This window comes from Malus domestica, chromosome 13, assembly GCF_042453785.1.
Source record: "Malus domestica chromosome 13, GDT2T_hap1".
Taxonomy (NCBI): Eukaryota; Viridiplantae; Streptophyta; class Magnoliopsida; order Rosales; family Rosaceae; genus Malus; species Malus domestica.
Window position 1 is genome coordinate 22,285,399 of NC_091673.1, and position 7,841 is coordinate 22,293,239.

At 39.1% G+C, this 7,841-nt stretch overlaps 1 pseudogene; it reads right to left on the bottom strand.

Moving 5' to 3' along the window:
* Window positions 1-584: 584 nt before the first annotated feature.
* Window positions 585-4,949, bottom strand: LOC103417140 (chaperonin CPN60-2, mitochondrial-like; annotated as a pseudogene).
* Window positions 4,950-7,841: the final 2,892 nt, after the last annotated feature.

Genomic DNA, 7,841 nt, shown 5'->3' on the forward strand with positions numbered 1-7,841 from the left:
TCCCCTTTTCTATATTTTCTCGTTTAAAATTCTTTTCAACTTTATTATCTAATTTTAGCTTTTTTCCTCCAACAGTGCAAGATAGAGTGGTTCCATTTTGGGTGTGTTGGTCTGAAGGACAAACCAAGAGGAAAGTGGTATTGTACAGATTGTGCTGCATTGAAGCCTCGCCAGAAAGGCAAATGATGATGCCGAGTCCTTGTTCTAGAAACGTTCTTGTAGCCGCGATCTTAAGTCTAGTGTCCCAGTGGTACCAATTGTTTTGATTTGAAATTACTGGTCTTGGAAACCTTTGTGTAATATAGAAATCAAGTCGGAAGCTGTCCGGGACTATTGTAGCTCATTACTTTTGCTACTTAGATTTTGTATTGAAATGACCAAACTATGAAGGTAGAGGAAGAGAGAACTTGATTAGACACAAGTTGATCAAGAGAATTGAGTTCTTAAGTTTTGTGTGATGTATAGGTGTTATTTCGATTCGAAGTTAGACCTTTCCCTTTTTCGTGTTAATTTGAACTTTTTTCTTCTAAACAAACAATATTATCTACACTAAAGAAAAGAGTGCATTTAACCTTACAATGGGGTAGTAATAATGTGATTCAAATTTGCTTTTGAGGAGAATCAAATTTAAAACCTCTTATTTACAAGTGAAGATGAATACTACTAAACCGTAGTACTAAGTAGCTTGTCTATACACCTTTTGAAAAAAATTCAAACATTGTTGCGATGAGAAGTCATCGAAGTGGTCGGCGGAGTTGAGCCAGCTGACGACAGAATTCTAACTTTGCTCCCATGAAGAGAAGCCACTACAGTGGTCACCATTGTATTGACACGCAAGAACCTCCTGTTTGCCAACGCCATTCCGGCTTGTGACAGACTGAAGCATTCTTTTTGGTTCCAATGGAAGGAAATCCAACCCTTGACCTAACCTAATCCTAAGAAAAAATATGCTAAATTCCATAGGAAAGTAACACTTTTATTTGAAAACATGGCTGGATACAATGGGATTGTTGCAACGCCAACTTTGTATCCTGAACTTGTTGATCTCTCAGTAACTAGGCAATGCCTCATGACCAAACCTAATGAAATCTAAAATGGCTCTAACACCCTGCTGCTCATCTTACATGTGGATTTTGTGAAGTCAAAGGGTGGGTTGTGAAATGTGTGGGAAAGGGAGGCCCTCAGTAATCCATTCCACCCATGCCGCCACCCATTGCCGGGGTCTCCTTTTCACTGGGAAGCTCAACTACAACAGCTTCAGTAGTTGTGAGCAAAGATACACACTGCGCACAAAAGGCAACAAAAATCAATGGATGAGGAATCGTAGCTAAGCTAATAAGATTAAAACACAGGTCTACTAGGGCTTTACCTTGCAGCATCCACTAAAGCAGTTCTAATTACTTTCAATGGATCGATTATTCCAGCTTTAATCATATCAACATATTCACCTGGTTAAGCAATGGAAAAAGTAAAACCAACCAAAATGAGTAACAGTGAAGATAAAATAGTTTCTGCAATTGATTGGCGGAAAAGTATTTTCGAAGGATTTCTTACCTTTTGCTGCATCATAGCCAAGATCAGTGTTATCTTGCTCCAATAGCTTACCAACAACAACAGCTCCCTCAACTCCCGCATTAGAAGCAATTGTATGAACAGGTGCCTACACAATCAACACGACTTGGAACAACGAACAAAATGCAGCAATGGGTTTTAAGTAGAACTCAAAAACTAAATTCCATTACTTAATAAGATGGCGATCATCGAGGCCAAACTTTAAAAATTAGCAGAATATACAAACCTTTAGAGCATTCTGAATAATCTGAACTCCAACCTTCTGATCAAAATTAACAGTTCAGAGCTTTTCCAACTCTTTAGATGCATAAAGAAGAGCAACACCACCAACTATAAAAGGAAGATAGTTTTAAGATTGTCGACACAAATAGGCAACATCAAACAAAAGCGGCCAAAATGACAAAATAAATTACCTGGTACTGTACCCTCTTCAACGGCTGCTTTAGTGGCATTTAAGGCATCGATAACCCTATCCTTCTTATCACTAACTTCTGCTTCACTAGCTCCTCCAATTGCAATATAAGCGAATCTCACTACTATTTACTACTGATTTTATCTACAGTATCATTTACTAACACGTACAACTAATACAAGGAAACTCAGCCACAGACATTTGTTGATTCACTTTTATCGTTATTATGATTGTTAACAACAACTATAATTAATTTACAATGGGGTAAAATGAGGAAGAAATTATAAGAACACCCAAAAATTGATGGCTACAACCCTAGAGGGATGAAGAAATACAGACGAGTTTACGAAGCTCACTAAACACATACCTTCAAAACGGCAACACCACCAGAAAGCCTTGCAAGTCTCTCCTGTAACTTTTCCTTGTCATAGTCGGAAGTGCTTAATTCAATTGCCGACCTAATCTGTCACCGAAATAGAAGGGAATGAAGATTAAGTACATATCTGAAAGCATAGTTGTAGATGACTCTATTTAAAAAGGCGAAAAGCATTATCTTCATCTTTTGTTACATAACTAAAATGCAAACCATTTATGTCAACAGTTCCAAAATTGGACTAAAACTAATCCCAAGTAAGTAACACAAACCTGTTCAGATCTTTCATCAATGGCCTTCTTGTCACCAGCACCATCAAGAATTACAGTGTCATTGTACAATGTTTTCCCATCCTGCAAACATTAACACAGCCTAAGGATTACATGTCTTGGGTATCATTAGGGACTAAAATATAAGATATAAGCATCATCGGCTTTTACTTATGACTCAATCTATGCATGACTTAGGCTATATAACTGGGACAACAAACCAGCCAGAGAATAACCACGAGAGTTAAAGTTAACTTACAGAGATTGTGATTACTCCCTCTTTTCCAACCTTCTCCACGGCCTTTGCAATCAACTCACCAATTTCTCTCTCTCCATTCACTGATATTGTTCCAACCTATCGAAGTTACAAAACATTACCTTCAAATCCTCGAAAACCAAAGGAACTTAAACGGAAGAGAAAACAAGGCTGTATAAGAAAGTCCAAAATACCTGTGCTATCTCTTCAGAAGTGCTGATCATTCGTGCTCTGCTCTTCAAGTTCGTTACCACAGAATCAACTGCCGAAGTGATACCACGTCGCAGGTCCATTGCGTTCATCCCGGCAGCAACTGACTTGCATCCTTCAGTATAAATAGCCTTGGTCAAGATTGTAGCACAAGTTGTACCTGTAAGAATAATTCAAAATTGTAATTACCAAGCCAGACAGAAATTTAAGCAATATCAATCCATTAAGTAATATTTAATTCAACCAAAAGAAAGAAAAAAAAAATGAACCATCCACCCTGATTTTCAGTTATGGAAACTAGTCCAAATGCAAAAGAAAAACATCGATAGACAATGGTGATTGAATGACATATTCAAGTATATGACTTACCATCACCCGCTACATCATTGGTAGCATTAGCAACCTGTTTCACTAGGCTAGCACCAACATTCTTGACTTTATCCTTAAACTCTATACTTTTTGCAACTGTTACACCATCTTTTGTCACTTTGGGTGCCCCAAAGCTTTGTTCAATAACCACATTTCGCCCCTTTAGCAGCAAATAGCGACCATGTCAGTTTTTTTCAAAGAAAAGAGAAAATACAAGAACTCAACATACAAGTTCATATTCACTATAAATAATAGCAAGACAATTAAAACGAAGCAAATGTATAATCCATATCTTACTGACTACGAAAACAAAGACAAGCAACTATCGAAAAGCCTTTTAGCACTTAGGTTCTCAATGTGCGATTTCCAATTATTTGATTGTAGTTTACCAACAAGATTTAGTCCAAACATCTGGCTATTACAGTTCTTTCCATGAGTCCTGTGAAATAGCTTCCTTAATAACAGCAATAAAAATGTCAAAGCCTCCAATCGCAGTCTTAACATTAACACACACATTTACAAAGACCAGAACATAATGAAAATTCCCCTACGTTCATAACCATATTTATTATACTAAGGAGTTACAGTTTCAGTTTAACAAAATTTGAGTAAAGCACACCAGTAGATATAATTGTATAGGCAAGTGCCTTCGCCCATGAGCGGTAGGTCTCGGGTTCGAGACTTGGGAGCAGCCTCTCCATAAATGGGGAAAAAGCTAGCCGACATTCACCTCTCCCAGATCCTGCGTAAAACGGGAGCCTTGTGCACTGGGTACGACCTTTATTCAAATATAACGCAAATGTATAAAATTATCGGATTACACCTAATGCGCATAGAGCACACTTATACAAAGTCAATGTGAAGGTTTTATACAAGGTGAAAGGTAAATGGCCGACTAGAATGAGTTGTAGTGGAATCAGGTAGATAACCTTAGGTCCCATGGTGACTTTGACAGCATCCGCAAGCTCTTCGACACCACTGAGCATGAGGGCTCGGGCCTCCACCCCCAATTTAATGTCTTTGGCTGTATAGTTTCTGCTCCAACTCAGCCTACCACCAATCTGAAACACAAACCAAACACACAAAAACACATCAAACAGAGTTCTTTGTGAGGGAGAAAGCTTCGCATTTCTTTAACCAATAGACCCTTTTAAGCAAGCAACCAAAACGCACCTGCTTGGTACAGTTCCTGGCAACCCTGCAAACACAAAAAGAATAGATCAACATTAGCCTTAAAAGGGCACAAAATATGACTCTTACAGAGAAAAATTGCATAGTAAAATTTGAATTTTGGGCAATTTTTCATTAAAAAAATGAGAGTGACATATCTTTTAATATTTATGTGGAACCGAACGGGACAATTGAGAAAACGAAGAGAACCCAGAAGAAAGAAAGGGCAGAGATTGCAGAAAACGGTGGAAAGTACCGAGCTTTGGAAGCCAGGCTTGAAGCAAAGCGGTATATACTGAGAAGGCTGAGGTTGCAGAGTCAGAGAGATCGTTAGAAAGAGATTTGTGAGGGTATTGTATTGTATGTACTTGTTGACCCTAGAAACTACCAAGCCTACGTGGCGCTCAGGCCGAGTAATCTATAAGCTAACTACGTCCTTCGGTGAATGCGGGGCGTGCCAACTCGTCGGCCGAGGAGTAAATTTTGTTAATGTTGCGTTGGGTGCGCGGCTGACTTCTGCGTCTTGCGATTGCGGCCGAGAAAGGAACACTTCTCGGTCTCTTGGGTTCTCGAACCTGAAGACAAGGTTACTATTCTTACGAAGTTCAATATCAAATTCGGCTCTCAATGTGCCGAATGTAATAACTGTAACACCTCACTTTGCCGAGAAGGCTGATGAGATGACCTCGACCAATAAGGATTCGAAAATCCTTCTCGATCGAGACTTGGATAGGTAATCAACCGTCCTCGCCGTAGTGCTGTTGATGCCAACGGAAGATGCTGCGAGACCAGCTGATTCTACGGTGACAGAGCTATCTATGCCGACTTAAGATATCATCGGTTGCTTTCACAGTGCTGTTGATGCCAACGGAAGATGTGTCAGCGAAAAAGAAAGAAAAAATCTCAAGTTGTTGAGAGTTTGCGCAGGGCAGTTTTGTATTGATTTGCAGGGGTCTTTTCCGTTGTTCGTGACTCTGTATTTATAGTGGCTGATGTACTTGCTTGGCACGGCTAGATAGAGTTTGACTGCAACTCTAACTCACTAAATAAAATTTGATCCGTAGCTTTTAAAATTCTGCGACCTCCAAAATAAAGCCCATCCAGGCTTTATCACATCTAATCTACCTAGGCTTCTGATTTTATTAAAACCTCCAGCAGAAACCTTCACTTCAATCACACAAAAAGCCTAGTCTAGCTAGGTTTGTTGTGTCATCATCTCAACCTAGGCCTATCACATCACCACCAAAATCCAATCTAATCCTATCCTATTTAGGCTTCTTCATAATCTATGCAACCTGATCCCCACCATATTTTAAATAAACAATAATCAATTTGCACCACACACCACACATTCGCGCGCCAGAACACCCAAGTCAGATTGACTTGTGCTGCCATGTTTCCAGTTGGAAATATATCTCTTATCTTTCATAATAAATTACTATTAAAAGATAATTATGATAAAACACCATAACATTATCCTTTAATAATAATAAAATGAATTATCTATACTTTTCATCTGACGGTGTGAAACTTTGCTCATTCAACGGCATTGATTACACGGGCCGATGGTGTAAATTTAGGTCCAAACATTGCCCCCCAGTTTCCTTGAGCTTCGGCCCGTAAGCCGAATGGTTAAGGAAATTAGCTCAGTCGAAGAAATATATGGTCGAGGAATCCACTCCATAGCCTGACACGTCTTGAAAAAGACCTCGACGATCCTATGCCGAGCACACACATATATATAAAATGAGCATGTGCCGAGTATCAGCTCGCCGAGCTCGGCATGTGTGATGTAGGTCGAGAAAAGTTGGGGGAAAAGGAGGCCGAGAAAAAATTTTGATAGCTTGGCCTGCCTATATATATATATATATATATATATATATATATATATATACCGTGACGTGTTGGCCAAGCTCGGCCCTAAAACTTCAACTTTCCAATGGATTCTGACAACACCTCACATGATTGAAAGTGACTTTGGAAGCAAATATATATATATATATATATATATATTATTTTGTAAAGTGGGTTAAGGTCGAGGCCGAGGAGAATTGGGTGATGCAGTTGGCACATATATACATACATATATATATATAACTGTAAACACGGAAATTTCCTGCGATGAACGAGACAAGAAACACGTGTACAAAATAATATTTGTATTGATGATTTAGGGGTTACAATCTCTTCTACAAATTTAGCCTCTGATTCTATCTTTGCAATGGGTGGATTTGATGTTGTTTGTCCAAAGGGCCGTCGGGGCTTGATCTTGACGAACGGATGAACGGATCTTCAAGGGTCGTTGGGCTTGAACTTGACGAACGGATCTTCAAGGGCCTTTGGGCTTGATCTTGAAGAATGGATGTGTGGATTTGTTGATGTTTGTTGATCCAAAGGGCCGTTGGGGCTTATCTTAGGATGAACGGATGATGAACGATGAACACTTTCTTCAAGGGCCGTCGGGGCTTGATCTTGAATCAGTGGAAGTTCTTCAAGGGCCGTTGGGGCTTGATCTTGAATGAGGATTTGACGAAGAACGAAGAGAGCTCTCTTGATCCTTCGGGATTTGCTTGGGAGCTTTTGAGTTTCAAAGCTTCACGGTTGTGGTATGAGGTGAATTGGTTATGAATTGGTTTTTTCAATTGGTTTTCAATTGGTCTTCCAAAATGAATGCCTTGGCCTCCTATTTATAGAATTTCAAAACTTGATTTTTTGGATTTAAATAATTAGATGAAATAAATCATTTCTGCCAGGTGTTGACATGTGTCCTGTTTGATGACTTTTCCGATTTATTTTGATTTTTTCGTTTATTCACATGCTATGTGTAAAATTTATGTGACACATAAACATTGAAATTTTAATTTTTTTTTTTCAACATTTATTTTACCGAAATTTCGATGTCTACAAATGCCCCCACTTCAAGACGCGTCGTATACATGTGCTTGTCACATGTAGAAGATGCGTTTTGAAGTCCCTTATTGTAGATGTTGATACAAGGGCCATTGAGGCTTGATCTTGAACTGGGTTGGTGATTTCTTTAAGGGCCGTTGGGGCTTGATCTTGAACTTTGTTTGAAATTTCTTCAAAGGCCGTTGAGGCTTGATCTTGAAGGTTGAAATTGGACCACAAGGAGCTTCATGTGGTAGATGATCTTTTGCTTTGGTAGTGGGTGAATCGGCACGTATTTTGTTGTGCTTATTGACTTTCCAC